General features: G+C 42.5%; 1 protein-coding gene across 3 annotated transcripts in view; it reads left to right on the forward strand.

The window, feature by feature from the left end:
* LOC139207243 (storkhead-box protein 2-like) overlaps positions 1-19346 on the forward strand; it is a 78972-nt gene that overhangs the window by 35897 nt on the left and 23729 nt on the right. Inside the window, exon 1 of one of the 3 annotated variants that reach the window (XM_070836904.1) lies at positions 13639-13716. The exons of the other annotated variants lie outside the window; for them this stretch is intronic. The gene's annotated coding sequence lies outside the window, so the exon portion shown is untranslated. Of the gene's footprint in view, positions 1-13638; positions 13717-19346 lie in introns of those variants that run through there. 3 annotated transcript variants of the gene reach the window in all.

The following is a 19346-nucleotide window of genomic DNA, read 5'->3' on the forward strand; positions in this document are numbered from 1 at the left end:
AAAAGTTGAATCATACACTTCTAGAGACTGTATATCACAGGGCATATGTCCAAAGGTAATGCATACCACATGTCAGTTAGTCTTTCTGACTTTTAGCAGCATCATTGCTGTGCTGACTTGAAAAGTGGTAAATAACACATAAAGCTATCTATTGTAGCACACTAGATAGAATGGAAAATGTATACTTTTTGAAGTAAACTTGAAGCCATGAAGCCAGTGCCTCTCTCTCAACCACTGAATAGTATTTTCAATTTGTATTTAATGACAAACTTTATCAACTTAATCGTTAAAAATGGAAGCGCCTGGAAAAACAGTGGCGGCTAATATGGAGACGTCAGCTTTCTTTCTGGAAGTGGAAGAGCTGCATTCTTTCTAATGGCCAGCAAGTGGTGACTCCACTCTAAGTCAAAGGAAAAATGACCCAACTTCTCACTTGATTTATTGCCCTGTAAAGCACGATATGCTTTAAGGTGGGACTACCTTGTGAATATCCAATTAGAGGAGGTCTTTGTGGGATGACCGTCACTCCTGGCTCCAAAAAACCAAGATGGCAGCGCCCATAAGGGCTTCAAAATGGCAGTACACAAACTAATGTCACTGTGGTTACGTCCACTTCTTATGCACAGTGTATGACCTCCACTGTTTTCCACCACTAGTGTCTGTGTTTCAAAGATATGATCTTCTTTTCTTGGGTTCGTAAATTGTCATCGCTTGAAGAAGATCCTGATTCATTTTCTGTTGACATTCTTTTTCTGGACATTTATGTTGAGACTGCAGATTGCACTATTTCTCTGTGTCAGAAAAAGAAAAAGGAGCAAGCAATTGCAAAATTATTCTCTCTCAGCACTGCCTTTCCAACATCCCATAGCACAGACAAATTCACCCCCCCGTTATCATTTTTTTAAATATAGAGCTAATCTCTGTCTAAATTTGGTCTTTGATTTGATTCTCCTAAGAGTAGATTGTTATTGGTTACCTAAATTGAAACTAACTAAGCTTGGAGCATGATATGGAATTCCTCTGTCACAGTCAGTTAGCCTGTGCGTATCTCTCCTTAAAGCCAAGAAATAATCAATTCTGGAATAACCTGCATGGGGGTGAGACTAATATTTATAGTCTTGATTTTTTGGGAAGAGGGAACAAGAAGTCTCTCAATACATCTGTAATCGCTGCGTCTTGCATCAGGTAATTTATTCTTCTAACAGCTGACAGTATCTTGAGAGTACATGATTAAGTGAGTTTGACGGACACTGAGATCACTTCTACAGGTGATTATACCTTTAAGAAAAAACTAAAATCACAGTATTAAATAATATCATCGGGTCCCCCCACTATTTATCCTCTTATCAAAGTAAACCTCCCCTCATTGTCTTTAATTTCAGAGGAGCGTTCATAGTTTATTCTGTTATAAATGAATATAGCCAATCCTCTCTTGTGACTGGGGTTATGTGTTGAGAAAGAAACAAAGTGGAAACCCATCCTATTCAGTTTATTATGTTGTGGTTTGGAGAGGTGGGTTTTGCTGTAAAAACTATTTTAACCCATTTAATAGGGTTTTGGTTTCCACTGACATCAGAGGAAGGTACCCTAACTTTGTAATAGCTTAGGGGTGTTGTTCACTGTGAAATTTGAAGTACTAATGTACTACAGATACATTAGATCTGTAGACCTCTGAAAGACTGGAACCTCTCCCTGTGACTTGGAACGACATGCTATTTTTCGTGTTCAACAGCTTGGTATTTTCTTGCTGCCATATCTGTAATCGCTTGCTTTGCAGAGTCTGCACTTTCATAGCGTACTTCTTCACGACATACTCACAGGAAATCATGTGCTAAAATGAATGTTGTTGTTGTCAGACTCGTGGTCAATCATGGCGCTTATTCTCTTAACTTGTCAGGTAAAGTCCTTCTTAGCCCAGGATAGCCTCGCAATTACCTGTTTGACACTGAGGCTGAGAAACTGTGCTGTGATGGCTCTTCTCCTGGCTGCACCCAAAGGTCTCCCCGCGAGCTGAGCGAGCCTCTCAATTTTCAGATTGCTATAGGCATCGAAATCCAAAACAATCATAGTGGTGCCATCTTTTGAGCCCTCTGTTCATCCATAAACTCTGATATTCCTGCATCTGGCTTGTCCTTCCCAGACAGTTAGCTTAGGACGGAGCTGTTGTTTGTGAAGCCTTTCTGTGATCACCTCCTCCGAACCGTGTTTCAGCTTCGTCTCTTGTCACTCGTCTCATGCCTTTATGTTGTTCAGTTGATGTGCACAGCTTTCTTCCAAAAGCTTCTGAGCTTCTCGATCTGCCCCATCATCAGCTTTGGTGTCTAGTGAACTGTTGTTTTTCCCACATTGTCATCATTTGCCTCTTTCCTTAAATGAGCAACAGATATCGATTATTACCGAGGTGTGGAGGCTTCATTTAAATGGCTTCCCAAACATAGTCCTCTGTGCTTCCAGTCTCAATTTCTAAAGTGTCACATTCCATAATATTATCTATAACTGACATACTATTCACCTCCTCAATATATTATATAAAGCAACTCCTATTGCTTAATCCTATTAATACAAAAAAACATCTCATATCACACAAGTTCAACCACAGCAGCTTGCTCATCCTGAAACCGTCCGCTAGATTTCTCTCTATATTGTGTCAACAATATTGGATCTTTCACAAATTCACATTGAGGTTGCTTCTGTTGGAATGAAAATTGTGAACTCATTAACCCTTGCTGAGCTGTAGCCACTGGTAGCCGGACGTATCTCACACACACACACACACACACACACACACACACACACACACACACACACATAAGCTGATGTAATGGGTGCTTCGCTTCTGTAATGCCATCATAGCCCCTCCTCTACTCTGTCAGCTGAGCTGTGCTCAGGGCGGCTAAACACACACACACACACACACACACACACACACACGAGCACAAAATGTCTTTTTTCCTCTCCATCTTGCCTCTCACAAACATATCCATTCTCACAATTGACATGCTTTTCTCTCATGGTATTTTGACCAATCAGATTGTCCAAAGCTCTGGCCTGGTTTTGAAGGACCGGCCCCCTGCAGTCCTGGGCCTGCAGTGGTTGGGGCTATTTCCGCCCACTCTGTGTCTCGGCCTGTGAATAGAAACAAACACGCACAGTCATAACAGAATGCATATAACAGAGTTATAGTTTCAAGCGCAACTGTAGAACAACTATGAAGTAAATTCTTGTATTTGCAAATCTGCTCTGGTGTTGATGAGAATATTTTTGAAAGTCAACACAGTGGGTTTGAATTTAAGCAGGGTGCTGCTAATCTATTGCATGTTTACCACACTTTCCCGCAGCATTTCAGAATAGAGGGATTAGTATTTCCAATATGCATGATGGTGTCATAACACCTGCCACCTTAGACCTCGCACTCATTCAAGAAGGTGACCTGTAAACTGCAGCAGGGACACTTTCCACTCTGTGGACTAATGTCCTGGGTTGCACATGTTAGTTATGTGTGTTTCATATTGATTTTGACTCCAACGTTGCTTCGCGTCTTAAATCTTTAGGCCACCAGGACAATCCATTAGTATTTCCTATTTAATGCTGCTGATGTGTTGAACATTTTATTTTTCTGTTGTAAAATGTCATGTTCAGTACTTATATACTAACTATTTATTTTCTCGTGCTTTTATTATCTTTTACGTGCAATTTTTATTGTGTTTTATGTCCCTGTAAAGCACTTTGAATTGCCTAGTGTCTGAAGGGTGCTATAGAAATAAATTTGCCTTGCCTTGCCTTATGTAGGTCACAGCTCTTAAATAGCCAATTTCAAGGATCCTTAGCAAAAACATATGTGGTAATGTTTAACATCAACAATTTTTCCTTAAACCCCTAAATATATTTTATCAGTACTGGTCTCACATTGCTGCGCTCTAATGTGTGCCGCAGAAGTTTGGTGCTGAATTGTTTATGATGGAAAGATGGCTCAAATGCAGAGTAAGGGATGGAGGAGATGTACCCACGCAGCCATTGAGACCTGACCTCCAGCTTTTCAGATTACTGCTGGACATCCTGTTCCCAGTGCTTTCTTTCTCTGTCATGCATGCATGCATGCACACTCCCACACACACGTACACTGTTGCAACACTACAGCACCATGTGCCCTTAATACATACGTGTCCAGTTTTGTTCCGGCAGTGGCATTCAGTCTCCTGTCTCTGGAATAGGTCGAGACTTGTTCATGTTGACCAATCAGCTCACAGTCTGACTCAACAGCCTTTTCTGATGTGAATCTGTAGCATTACATTTTAATTCATGTTTTTTTGTTTGTTTTTTTAACATACAATATGCATGTTCAATCATGACAGGACTGTTAGGAAGTTTGTGCTTGACTGTGCTAGCAGTGCAGCTGTAGGGATGACCAATTGGTTGGAGATATCTTTATTTCTATCTCTCTTTTCGCGCAGGACTGCAAACTGCTGTGCACCTAAAAACCATGGCGATTTGCGTAATTGCTGCTGGCACAGGGACCTGGTGTTTGCCTCATGAAGTCTGATATACCATTGCCCTCAAAATTATCCAACCCCCAGTGCAAATTAGGTGTAGTGGCAATTTACTTTTTGATGTGCTCAATGAACAACTTAAACCAGAACAATTGAAACAGCTCAACACAACCAATATTACAAGTGGTTTCTCCAAATTCAACACAGTATGACACATTTAATGACTACTGCAGTCTCTAAACTTCTTGAGCATCTTTAGTTCTTAGTAGAGCACCCTTTTGCTGTTATGACCTGCTGCTAAAGTAATGCATAGCCATCCAACAGCGTTCCTGAGGAATCTTAGCCCATTCCTCACAGACCATAGCCTCCAAGTCTCTTATATTCTTGGGTTTGCGTGCTGCAATCGCTTTCTTCAACTGTAGAAACTGAAACCTCAGTGTCTGCTGCCACCAAGTCCTGCTGCAGGTCTTTTGCAGTCACTTGAACATTTTTGTCTTCCTGCCTCCTCAGAATTCTGGTGGCGGCTGTTGTCAGCTTCCTCTTTCTGCCACGTCCAGGTAGTGTAGCCAGTGTTCCTTTAGCTTTGAACTTGCAAACTCTGCTTCCAACAGCATCTCTACGAACATTCAGTGCCTTTGCTGTCTTTTTGTATTCTTTTTCGTTGTCCGTGCAAAGGCAATGATCTCCTCTCTTAACTTTTTGTACAACTCTCTTGACTTAACCATATGTATAAAATGCAACCAAATGACACCGTGAACAAACCCCTGGCCATTCTGGGTATTTCATGTGTTCTATCTTAAGCACACTTGATGCAACTAATGAGGCCCTTGATTAATTGCGTCAGGTGTGCTTGACACAACACCTGATTTGCAAATGAGAAGGATTCTATTCAGGGGGTTGAATAATTTTGGTCATTAAAATTGTGTTGAATTTGGAGAAACCACCTGTGATATTAGTTGTGTTGAACTATTTTAATTGTTCTTGTTTGAGTTGCTCATTGAACACAGCTGAAAGTTTGTACATTTTGCTAATACACCTCATTTCCAACGGGAGTTGAATACTTTTGAGTGCAACTGTATATGGTCTGTGGCCATAACAACTGTTGGTAAGTCCTTATTCATGACTGGCTTGTTTTCTGAGGTATCCTCACCAAAAGCGCAAAGCACAACATTGTGTAATGAACGCCATGGCATTAGATGGTCAACACTTTGCTCAGATATCTATCTAGTTTCTTACATTGCATTATGGGTACTGTATTCTCTGCCACTACACCTCCTCTTTTTAGCAACAGACTTTTCGATATAAGCTATTCTTTTAAAACAGAAGAACAAGAAGTTGGTCAGCTGTTTCTTTGCAAGAACAGTACCTGTCCCGTATGCTGATGCATCTGCTGCTACTTTTGTCTCTGCTGTGCTCAAATACTAAGCAAGTGCCTTTGGAGAGCTCAGTCCTACTCATCATTCTCTCTTAGTAGGTCTTTTAATAGCATGGTGACGGTATCTGTGGGATTGCTTTGACTTGACTTGAATCTGCCTCGATGCCTTTTGAAGAAACCTTGTGACCAACAAAGAGTATGAGTTCCTTAGCGAACTCATACTTCTTGTTCAGAGTGAGGCCTTTATCCTGCATCTTCTGTAGTGCACCATGTAGGCTTTAGTCATGTTCCAGTATGTTCCGTCCATACAGTAACGCATCATCTGCATGAAATACAGTGCCCTCAAAACTATCAAACATCTGCAACATCCTTCTTTGAAAATCTAATGATGTAAGGTGAACACTTAACCAAGTTACCTGGAAGTCACTTGCGTTGCATTATGGGCACTGTGGTCTCAACCACCACGAAGACAACCAGCCTATTTACTAAGTTGACAAACAAGTAGAAAACACATGTAACGTACACTGTTTACATGCAGCCACTGTAAAGGTTTTAAATAAGAATTGAATTGCATTGCCTGTCGCTGCTATCAGGTACTATTTTAGTACCTACTTGGCCGGGGTTCCAAGCTAGCTGAGTCGAGCCGAAAATGTGACGTCAACAGACTGCAGGCCACTGATTGGCCAGGGAGTGATGTCACTGGATGAGTCATGAAAGCGACTCGTTCACAAGAATCAAACCTGCCGTTTTTAAAACCCTGGCAACAGCAACTGTGCGTTTTTATTATGCAGTTAGTTTGCCAGCCATGAGATGGGAAATGTTACATTTGTTACATTAGGTCTTTGCTGTGTTGTTAAAGCTAAGTTATCATGAAATTGGACTTTTGGACTTTTATTAGACATAGTCAAAGAAGAGAGCCAGGGGTTCAGGCCAGCTGTTGCTGTTTGAGTCAGAGAAGAAGAAAAGCAGACATACTGTATCCAGTACATGTCAGAATGTAGACATCCATAAAACCTGCTCACCTTCCTTAATAAAAGTTTGCCATGGACAGAAATTGTGAAAAATTGAGTATGTAAGGACGTAGTCAGTGGACATTAAATCACAGTGGTTAGTTGTTAGACTACAGTCTTCAGATGACATTGTATTGATGGCAGATGTTTGGCCCTCTTGATCTTTGGTTCATCAGTTCATCTGGTTGCCATCTCACTATCCATTGCTCATTTTGTACAGTTATGATTATGATCAGACTCTCCCTCTCTCTGTGCCACCCTGTACTCTTATTTTGAGTGTAATTAATTTGCCAAAATTGCCAAATTGCACAATAACCAAAGTAAATATGGATTTGATTCATCATGTCATTATTATTGGGGTTTTTTTTGCATGTTTTTTTGAGCAACAATGTTGACTACAGCTTGGAAGAAAGTTGTATACACAAGGGAAGCACTCCTTGCGTTGCAACGGACTGGACACAGAGTCAAACACCCCATCCCGGCCGAGCTGAAGAAGCCGTACCACTTGTGCAGAACTGGTGCTAAGCGTAAGGCTAAGCTAGCAGCTAGGAGAAGGAGATACAAGCCAGTTCAACTATTGATTATCATGGGAAATGTCAACTCTCTGTCTAACAAGTGTGAGACACAAGCATACCATGAGTGGAGTCTAATGCGTTGTATGGAGAGCTGGCTAAATGATAGCATCCCTGACTCCTGTGTGGATCTACCGGGCTTCACGGCAGTACAAGCAGAAAGAGAGGCCAGAGAGGGTGGAGAGAACAAAGGTGGAGGACTGATTATGTTTGTGAACAATAGATGGCGCAACCCTGGTCACATCACTGTAAAGGAGAAGATCTGCTGTCAGGCAATAGGTCTCAGACCTCACAATGTACCTGGGGAGTTTTCTCACATCGTCGCCATTGTTTACATTCAACAATAAGCTGGACCTGGAGCTGTGTGTGACATCATCCACAACGCTGTTGCGAGGATACAGAAGCAGCGACTTGATGCGTTCATTGTGATATCAGGAGATTTTAATCCTGTCAGCCCATCGGAGTGGCTTTATACAGTATATAAGGGAAAGCAGGACACTTGATCTGCTTTATGCAAATGCCATGGAGGCATACACTGCCTCAGCCCTTCCACCACTTGGCAGATCAGGTCACAACCTGGTCTTTTTGAAGTCTTCCTACAAACACTGTGTACCAAGGCAGCCTGGAACTACCCACATGTTCATGAAGTGGACACCAGAGGCCAGCAAATCTCTTGGGACCTGCTTTGAGTGCACAGATTGGGATGTACTGCTGGGGGGAACAGGAAAATAACAATTATTCGGACACTGACATTGACAGAATGGTTGACTGCACTACGGACTACATTAACTTCTGTAGGGACACCGCTATATCAGCAAAGACTGGTCCGCCACTTTGTCGCAGCCCCAACAGCCCCTTTAACCTGAGCCTGCAGACAGGGAGGGTCCACTACCCAAAGCAGGGTGCCCTGCCGAGCTTCAACAACTACAGCCCTCACATCGCACATCATGAAGACACTGGAGAGGCTGCTTCTCCACCTCCTGAGACAACAGTGTGAACATGCACTCAACCCCCTACAGTTTGGGTACCAGGAAAATATGCTCCACTGGGCTACCTCTTTTGGATGAGCCAGGTGGTTATGTGAGAATTATATTTTTATATCAGGTGGACTGTTTTATGCTGCAGTCTGCTGGAGAGGCAGCATGACACCTGGCGGCGGCGACGAGCCATGTGCAGACAGGATCCAGGAAGGACAGGGACAAAACTCATGGTCAGAGACTGAAAGCTGAGGTGATTATCGGGACATAGGTGAGGCGGGGTGGTCAGAGACAGGCTGGCTCGGCAACATGCAATCAGTCCGGGAATGAGTGCTGGAGAGTCTTGCATCGAGGAGCAAAGAACAATCCAGCAGTGAGTGAGTGAGCGGTGAAGGCTTAAATACTGGCTTAATGAGTGATCAGGAGCAGGTGAGCGCAACAGGTGGTGGGAGTTGGTTGATTGGTGGGGGTCACCAATCAACCAACTCCCACCACCTGTTGCGCTGGCAAGTGAGTGAAAAACTACTGAGAGGAGGGTCAACCAGAAGACTAAAGGCCTGTGCATAGTCTGCAAGAACAGAGAAATTTGTTCTCTCTCCCAGAGAAAAGAATGATGTAATTTTTTTCTCGCTGCCCAGGTTTGGGAGTTCTTGCAGCTTGTTCTTGACACATCATTGGGGGCAGAACTTTTTTCTCGTGTGGTGTCCAAGAACTATTGTGTGAGGACTTCACAAGAGTTCTGCACTTGAGTTTCTCGTGAAGTATGAAATGTCCTGGCCAGAACGAACTTCTTGTTCTTTCCACCTTGAGAAAACTAACAAATGTCTCTGTTCTTGCGGAGTATGTATAGACCTTAACTGTGACAGAATCCCATGTCGTCTCACTAGTACCTTAAACATCAACCCTACTAAAACACAACGTCCTGTTCAAATGTAGGGGTGTTTTCAGTCTCAACAAAATAATTGTGTGAAGAATGAAAAAGCTTGAAAGAGAAAAACAAACATTTCTTTCTCACCTCTATGTGGGCATCGTGCATAGATTTTATAGTGCTACAACTTAAGTCATTATATTTGTTGTAGCTTGCTTGAAATGAACAACTAACAATGGTAGTAACACATTGGCATAAATGAAATATAGGTAAGGGATATTGCAAAACAAACCCCAACTGGGTTCCGATATAAGAAACCTTTAGTTTCTGTGCCAATCACATACTGTGTTTAAAAATGGGGCTGCTGTCTAGCCACATTTTCAGATATTTGTATTGGACAGTTTCAATTTCAGTACCATTCAGTGTTTGTTAGCTCTGGTACTGGTGCTAAGGGTGGAAGTCCTAGAAATCCTGCCACAGGACCCCTTGAAAATGTTTTTAGAGATCCCAGCATCACCAGCGTTCCATATTCAATTGTGATGACTTTCCATGCAGTCTATTGGTGTGACTCCATAGCTTTTGTCTGCATGTAAAGTCATCACAATTGAATATGGAACGCCGGTGATGCTGGGATCTCTAAAAACATTTTCAAGGGGTCCTGTGGCAGTGCCTACTTCTTGTATGAAATGAGGGGGGTGTATTTATATTTCTAATTTGATATTTTTATATTTCTTATTAATGCATTTCATCACTCATGCATGTACATAATTGTCAGTTTATTGACTGATGGGTTTGTTTGTCTATTTCATAATGTAATTATGAGTCTTCAGTGAATTGAATGCCTGGTCCGGCCGTCTGACAAGCAGTTTGTTTGATACATACTGATACTCTAAGTGCAGCCTCCCAGAGCCCTTTGGCAGAATCTGGCAGAATCTTTTGCTGAGTGTCTTTGAGTGGTTGTAAAGTATATATGATATAGAAATATACAAATATGTTTCTATAAAATACTGTGATTTTTCAGCATAAACTTCGCATCTGTTGCCATTTTCAAAGAGATTAGATAGCTAGTCAGCTAACAAACTACATACTAATGATGGAAGTGTTGTAAAAGGCAAGAAATAATCCAAATCACTGCTATGGTTTGTTGTGCTCAGGACAACTTTCAGTAATGAATTAACATTCGACTGTGTTTTTAGAGACCTCCCTAAAATAAAAAAGGTGTTGGAAAGACTTACAAATACAGATTTCTCTGCTGAATTACAAAGGTGTGGTACTCCAGGAGGAGCCTGCATTTCTTACATCTGACCAAAATAAATTGACTTCAAGTGGATTTTTAACACTTTCTCTAGAACCCTTTAAGGCAACATGAATTGCACATTGGGGGTGTTTACTTGCTATAGTGACGTATGCTTTACTTGCCATTTGAACTGTGCGCCTGTGAATGGTGGTTATTTCAGCATGTGGGGGTTGTGGGAGGGGCATATCATGAGCCCTTGAGAAGACAGGGGGAGTCCCTCCCCCCCTCAGTTAACCCTTTTCTGTCTTGACAACTACTTAACCCCTGCAGTCCACCCCAGTTCAACAAGCCCCAACCAGCCCGATCCTCAGCTATTGTGTTCACATGCTAATCTTTCTCACTCCAGTCAGATTTCAACAGGTCCAAACCTGGTCCTGTTGAAATCTGTTTACATTTTTATGTTAAGCTTCCAGTTTCTTTTACCAGTGACGGGATTTCTTATTTTCTCACAGGGATAATTATCTCTCTCTGCTCTTTCAGTTGTCTGTATGGTTGAACTATTTCACAGAGTTTTGCTGTCCATGCACAAAGCATTGGCAGCACGGTGGTTAGCACTGTTGCCTCACAGCAATCCAGGTTGGAACCTTGGGTCTTTCTGTGTGCTGGATTTGCATGGGTTTTCTCCCACAGTCCAAAGTCCACAGTTAAGGTTAATTGGTGACTATAAATTGAGTTAATTGATTGAATTAAAAAGTGACTGGTTGTCTGTCTCTGTGTGGCCCTGTGGTTGGCTGGCGACCAGTCCAGGGTGTACCCCCACCTCTCGCCTAAAGTTAGCTGGGATTGGCTCCAGCTCCCCCCTGATGGATAAGCAGTATAGATAATGGATGGATGTTCAAAACCTTCAGAAAAGTAAAGAGGAATTCCTTCAATCTGAAATCATGAAAAACCATTCAAAAATAAAGATCAGGCTTCTGTGGCAGACAATTTCCAACTTTTGCACATTAGTGTATTTATTAGTGTATTCACACCAACAGTGTATCCATCAGTACCACTAGTATCTACCCAGTATGGAACACATTGCCGAACACAGTCAGTGAGCATGGATTTCAAGTTTGGTCTATAGGGATGATGGTATCATATTTGGTGCCTGCTAATTGACAGGTAGAAATTCCAGCACGTTACACCCATAAACATATAATGGAAACACCTGTCGACAGTTTATGTTCAATTAGGATTGGTTAACAAAGCCTGCAAAGCAGTTTCAAAGTTGAGGACATATTGTATGCGACGCTACCACATCCAGCACACATACAGGATTAAGATCATGATCCAAGGAAATGCCATCCATGGTGTTATCTTCAACTAATATCCTGAGACAGTATGTCGGAGTTTCCATCATGAAACATCTCAGAAGCAGTGATGCTTGTCTTATCAGTGCTTGTCGTACAGTTGCATGTATTTTGGCAGTGGAAGAACAAAAAGAGACAGCATAAGAAATAATTTTTCTCCACTGCAGATCACATGGTCCAACAAGATATTTAGCAAGTAGCGGTGGTCAGTTTGAATGTGTTGTTTTCATGCAGCCCAAAGACTGTAACATGCTTTCAGGTCATTGCAGTTTACTTTTAACTTTAAAATAAAAAAAAAAGCTGTGTAGTCCCACACACTTTCTCTGCTTTTCTCAGCTTTACTGCTAGTTTTGTTTCACATCGCAATTCATTGGACTGAAAAAGAATGGTCTGGCACGCAGCTCACAGTGGGCAAGCTCTTCTAGACATTGCCCACTTTTCTGTTTATTGAAACCGAAAAATGAATGTTCAATTCAAAATAGATTCTGAATCGTGACTCGGAGGGTCCTTAAGATTCTCACCCCTCAAACATTAAGTTGGCATGTTAAACCTTCATCACACTGCCCCTTTTTGGGCAAGTATAAGCAACAAAACATGATCTTGTGTATTGCATGAATGCTTTGGTTGGATGTAGTCATTTGTGCCCAGGACAATTCTGGGATATTGCCACATTGTTTGTATGTTTCAGAACACGTATACCACCACATTAATGAACACAAATAAAACAAACACCATCAGCCAGCATGACTTTTAATAGCCTAACATGCTGATCCCAGCAGCGTACGGGGAAGTGACTCGCCAATGATGAGCGCTACCTTAACCACTAGCCGGTCAACGCTCGTAATACTTCTCATTGCCTTTCAACTCCTCGACGCTATATGTGTTAACACAGCGAGACAGAAAACAGATGAGCAAAACACAAATCACAGTGCTTTCTTGTTGCTAGGAAACATAAAGTGATAACCACTAAGATGTAGCTTTACTGTACTCTTACTACAATCAATATATGACTTATACACTGAGTACAGCACATAACCATGGGCACCACAACCACAGCGTCATCAATAACTGTACGTGCAAATGATTAGAACGTGTGCAAGAATTCCATCTTCCTTGTAATGATGATATTCTCTCACTGCTCTGTTAGTATGAGTAGTTCTAGAAGGTTCTGTTGGGTGTGTATGTGTGTGCATGTGTGTGTGTGTGTGAGAGAGAGAGAGAGTGTGTGTGTGTGTGTGTGTGTGTCCTATATGCAGCCTTAGTGTTCTAACTGGGTCACACCAGAACCCAGCTGCAGTGTTGCAACACCGGCTGAGACATACGGCACACACACACAGATTTGCAGAGATGTGTTAGCAGAGCAAAGACATGCTACAGAGATCTTAAAAGTGAGAAGATTGTGGAGTGTGTGCGTGTGTGTGTGTGTGTGCGTGCGTGCGTGCGTGTGTGTGAAAGCAATAAAGAGCAACTGGGGATGCGTTGTCAAGGCAACCCTCTTGGCCGCCCGCCCACAAGTTTGTATGTCGGTGGGCATTACACGGTGAGGGAGGGGAAAAAACAGGGGTGCAGAGTGAGGCAGTGTGTGATTGGTCACACCCCCTTGTCTTTGTGTGGTGCAAGGGTTTGTGGGTAGCCGTTGACTGAATGCGCGTTTGTGTGTGTGCGCGCGCGCACGCGCTGCTCTCGCATAGAGCGGAGGGGGAGGAGCAGAGTGTGTGTGTGTGAGAAAGAGAAGGATGAGCTAGTGTGTGAGAGAGAGCTGTGCTACCACCACAAGCTGCGCTGGGCTTTTAACGGCTTTCTGTTTTCACCAGAGGAGTGGATTACTACCAGACGAGGTATGAACGTGCCTGTCACGCTGTCTGTCCACACTATTTTCTCTCTGTTCTACTCTTTCGCTAGCTAGCCTGTTAGCCGCAGCTGCTAGCTAGCATTAGCAGCAAAGCGTCACGGTTCTACGAGAAGAGCAACAGAGGGGAGAGACGAGCGATAGAGGACGGGCTCAGACGTGCTGCGGCACGGAGATACTGTGGAGTTTTAAGCAAACGCGAAGAAGAAATTGAGGGATGAATGAAGAGAAATGGAGTGTGAGAGAAAGCGGGTGAGAGAGGGAGGGAGGAGGGAGCGCATGACAAAAGGAGGGGGTGTGGTTTAGCTCTTTGGACAAAGGAGGCTGCTTGATTGTTTACTACCACTGCAGTGAGAGAGACATGGACGATCAGTGCTCCATCACTCTCCCCGTTACTCTCACTTGCTCTCTCCCCTAATTCTATCACCATTCTGCTTCACCAGCTGCTACCCTCTTTCGTCCCTTCCTCTGCATCACAGTTTTTCCTCTCCCACTCTCTCTCCCCCTCTCCTTCAGTATTATTTCTCTTCCTCGTTAGCTGACTAGCTCTGTCTCTCAGTCTGCATTTTTGGACATTGTATTAGTAATGGAGTGAGCAGGGCTAACTAGGGCTAACGGTTGCTGCTTCAAAATGGCTCTTCTTTATCTCCAACTCTGATATTGTTGCCAGAATTGGGTCAGAAATACTAATGCAGCTGCAAAATGTGAGATCCATGAGTAAAACTCAGCAGTAGATGCTTTTGTAGCTTATCACATACTTATTACTGAAACCACATAGGTGCAATGCCTCAGGAGAATTTATTTAGGGTTTGGGGGCAGTTTACCTCCTACTGTCCAGTTATTCTATGATTTTTGTGTGAGAGCACTTTAGAGAGCACAAAAAAGCCACATCCGAGTTCCTTACGTGACATGAAATTAAAAGGGAACCTGTACTCCCATCAAAATGAAATAAATCGTAAATGCAAAGCAAAATAGATTTAAAAAGAAATAAATGTAAATGCCTTGATAACAGCAGCACTTACACTGGGAATGTCTTAAGGTGCCCTTAAACTTCAAGTGTCCTAGTCCTGTGTCCACGGACTGGTAGAACCAAAGCAGATCTTCAATAAAGGACAACAAAAAAATATCAGAGATGAAATGCTGAAAGTTGTCCATGAAGTTGTGTAGCAGTCACTCCACATCCTTAGTCCATTTCAAAGCTAACAGGAGAATATCACATGAGCAGGTGTTGTGAGGCCACCAAGTGCAGAGGGTGGACAACAGACGTTCACAGGATCACTCTGCCACAGCTATTGCCATCTGAGACCGCGGTTTCCCCTACAAGCGTAAACGTATACAAACCCGACCATCGAACAGCAGTCGTAAAACAGTAACACTTGAGTAACTCTGATCTGAAACAAATTCAGGGGCTTTGGGATTCGGAGGGAAACTGTGACTGTGATACAGCTAGAATATCACTGAGAAGCTCAGTACGCAACCTCTCAGTCCCTGACAGTCTTCCTCTACTTCCTCAGTAAACCGAGGTTCTTCAATATCCTCCCTTTCATCTGTTGTCCAGGGAGCTTGAATAGGGGTGGCCTGCACATTACCAACCTCACTGTTGGCTTCCAAATGTGCAGGTAAGAACCCACGGGGAAGAAGCATATCACGATGCAGGACCCGTTCTCTGCCCTCTCCGTCATCAGGCCTTACTACATAGACGGGGATACTCTCATCTGGCTGTTTGACAAGTGGGAACCCACTGTTCATGTTTTGTTACAGATTTTGTGCTTCTTTTGAAACTCATATAAGGACCCTGTCGCCTACTTCCAAAGGCATGGCAGTCACTTTGGCATCCTAGCGTCTTTTGTTTAACAACTGCTTTTTCTCACCATTCCTTGAGGTTAGATCATGTCTGAGTCTTTAACTCTTGCACATATTGTGAGTGAGTTTTGGAGTTGTGGCCTTGTGGGTAGACAAGGCTCTCTACCAAACATGAGGGAAAAAAAAGGAGCTTCCCCAGTTGCATCATTCTTTGTGCAGTTATAAGCATGTACTAGGGTCTCACATATTTCCTCCATTCCTTTTTCTTTTTCTCCTCCCAAAAGGTCATCAAGCATAGTACTGTTGAACCTCTGCAGTGGATTCCCCCTTGAGTGGTTGGGTGTTGTGCGAGATTTTGATATTACAGCACGCTTACAAAGCTCTGCCACCACTTCTGACTCCAAACAGGCTCCTTGATCGCTATGCAGACTGCGTGGAAAAACATAGTGGCTGATGAAATTCTTCCATAACACTGAGGCCACAGTCTTGACTGTCTGGTCCCTCGTGGGACATGCTTGCGTATATTTTGTAAAATGATCAGCTATCACCAGGATATTTCTAGTGGCTCTTGAGTCAGGCTCTAATGTTAGAAAGTCTATACAAACTAACTCAAGGGGACCACTAACTTTAATGTTGACTAGTTTGAGTGCTTTTGTGCTCTAACTTTCTGTGTTACACATCTTTAACAGTTTTTGCATTCAGTTTCAATATATTTTGCCATTTTTGGCCAGTAGAACCTTGCTGTGGCTAGTTCCAAAGTTTTCTCAATACCCACATGACGTATTTCATCATGAACACCTCAGAAAGCTCTTCCTCAGTCACCACTAGGCATGACAAGTTGACAGAAAGCTTTCCCCTCTTTGATTGAGAATGTTACGGCACACTTCCATCTATTAGGAGCAGTTTTGACTTCTTTTGCAAGAGTAGAGCCACTTCAGGCTCCTCAGACCTCTTATCTAATGTTTCACTGGCGGACTCAGTTTCCAAAATGTCAATAACACTGGTTAGGGTGTCATCTTCCCTTTGCAACCGATGCCAGTCCTCAATAGACATTCCAGGCAAAGCTGACTGACGCAGCATTGGATCTGGATCTCCTAGATCATCAGGAACAGCATTTTCATTGCACAAGAGTATTTCAATGGCAGGTATGTTACTGTCAGTATTCTGTGCACATCTTTGTGAGACTGTATTAATGCTGACACCATGGCACATGCAAACAAACACAAAGTGCTCACTGTCTCTCCATCCAGAACCTTGAATTCCTCAAGGGGGGGAAAGGCTGGCCTGATCTAAAATACGGAGAGATTTTCCTGTCCATTTCCTTGTGACTTTTCCTGAGAGGGTCCATGGGGTCTCCTTGAGAGCCCGTCAGTATCAAAATTCTGTCGGCCAGATTTGTAATGGATGTTCTGGGCAGCAAGCCACCTGTGGCTTGGAGCATCCAGCTTCGCAGTGGTCAACACAAATGTTAGAGGGTTTTCTGTCATGACCTTTAAGTTAGCCTTGTACAAATTATCATGGAACATATCTCAAACTGCTCAATTAATTCTAACTTAAGAAAGAAGAAATTCTAACTTAAGGGTAATTCATCTCACTTTTAGATAGGCCACGACTAGCATTTGCTATCATTCGAGTTTGACCATCTTGAACCTGATACAGGGCAGCACCTAAACCTCTCATGCTCGTTCTGAAGGTTCAATATGCTGATATGCTGATTTACTTTACACTTCGTACTTTGTATTCAACTTTTGTATTGTATTGTACTCTGGCAAAGTAATTTCCTTTGGGATCAATAAAGTTGATCTTAGCTTATCTTATCTTATCTTAGTATTCACTCTTGAGACCAAGTACCGTGAACCATTTTGAACCTCACAGCAGTGTGAACGTTTCCTCTATAAGTTTTTTATTTTTTATTTTTAATGAAGCAGTTCAATTTCCAGTAGTGTACCATGTTTGCAACTCTCCATTCTTTTTTCTGACAAGCACAATTGGAGAGGCGTAGGGGCTATGTGACTCCTCTATAATGCCTGCAGCTAAGAGGTCTTGGAGATGCCTTTTCAAACCATTAAAATCTGCTGGGGAGACATGTCTCATTCGGTCTTCGAATGGAACATGGGGCTCCAAATCAATTCAATGAGTGACTCCTGCAACAGTGCCAATGTCTAAATAATGTCTGGGAAAAAGTATGGGGCACTTCTTTAGTGATTTTTAACCTCTATGTGCTCCTTTAGTTGTGGAGATATGGGTCTGTTGCCAAGATCAAGGGTTTCAAATGGATCTTTTTGGTATTGGAAGTCAACAGAGAATGCGTCTGTAGCAGGGCAGCATCTGGCAAGATGTTCACATCAGAGGGTGTAAAAGGAACTACCCAGTCAATAAAGGAACATTCAGCAATGTTCAGCACATTCAGTTTTTGGACACTAGGCAACGTCATGCTGAGAAGCATTTTTGACAGCAAGCTTTAACTTATTGTGGGATTCATGTTGCACTTTCACTCAATAGAGTGTTATCACATATTATGCTCTGTCATATGCATGTAAGCTAGCTGCCAGCTATGTGACCAAGAGTGAGAGAGGATAAGAAGCAATGGAATACATGGTAAAAAAAAAAAGCAGTGGTAGTAATAGAAGTAATATTTGCAAAATTTATTCAACCACAAAAACAAGCAAATATTACAGGACGATTAACAGTGGGCGATAGTGGTTAGTAAAGACTAGGGATGTGCATTTCAAGCCAAAATGCCACAAAGCCCACAACATCTTCTGTCCACCCGGACCTAGCACCGCAGTGGGAGGGGGCGCTTGCCCCAGGAGGACAGAAGACAGGGCTGGGATCAGAGCTACGCTAACACAGCTTGTATTTAAGGCTGCTTCTAGCTAATGTCTTGTTGCGGGAAGATGGGCTGAATGAAATGGGACTTGGGCTACCCAAACAATGGAAATGTGTTTGTGCCCACAACTTTATACAGACCTAGCACCGTCTCAAAGCCCCCACCAATCTACTGCTATTGATGACCGTACTACAGAGCACTGGTGAAAACGGTGGAAAATATGCGTTATTAAACAAGACAATAGTCGTGCAATTTAACAAACGTTTATAATTTAACAAATATTCGAATATTAGAAAATCATGGCCCAGTAAAAACAGCAGAACTTCAGTAGCAGTGGTGGTTCTTCATTGATGGTATTGTCCCTTGTTTTTTACAGTTTGGATCTGATTTTGTTGAAAAGGACACTACAGATTTTACTCAACAAGACCAGGAGGTAGAGCAGGTCATCCATCAATCAATCAGAAGATTGGTGGTTTGATCCTCTGGCTGCATGTCGAAGTGTCCTTGAGCAAGACAGTGAACCCCAAATTGCTGTGAGTGTGTGTGGAAGATTACTTTCCTGGAAGATTGGCAATCTCCTATCAAATCATGAATGGTGTGTGAATGGGTGAATGTGGTGTGAAATAAACATTACAATAAACATTTGTATAATGTCCTCCCAATAGAGGAAATCTGTTCCAGTCTGCTCTATTTAGGCCCACATGATTGACATAAAATATTTGATATTAACAGAACATGCCAAATAAAGTATTGGGATGCACCTTCAAAATTACAAATTTTGTTCAAAAATTCCTGAATATGGATTTGTATATTTAAATAAGGCATGAGAACAATCTGACTACCGGCTCTGGAGGAGCTGTCTTATCAGAACTGATAACTGAAAAGAACTGATGATAACGATCATTGTGATCTCACCTTGGCCTTGGAGACTGCAAATTTATCACACAATAATTAGGAGGTACATTCATAAATTCTGCGCAGGCACT

The sequence above is a fragment of the Pempheris klunzingeri genome, chromosome 9, assembly GCF_042242105.1.
Source record: "Pempheris klunzingeri isolate RE-2024b chromosome 9, fPemKlu1.hap1, whole genome shotgun sequence".
NCBI classification, from domain to species: domain Eukaryota; kingdom Metazoa; phylum Chordata; class Actinopteri; order Acropomatiformes; family Pempheridae; genus Pempheris; species Pempheris klunzingeri.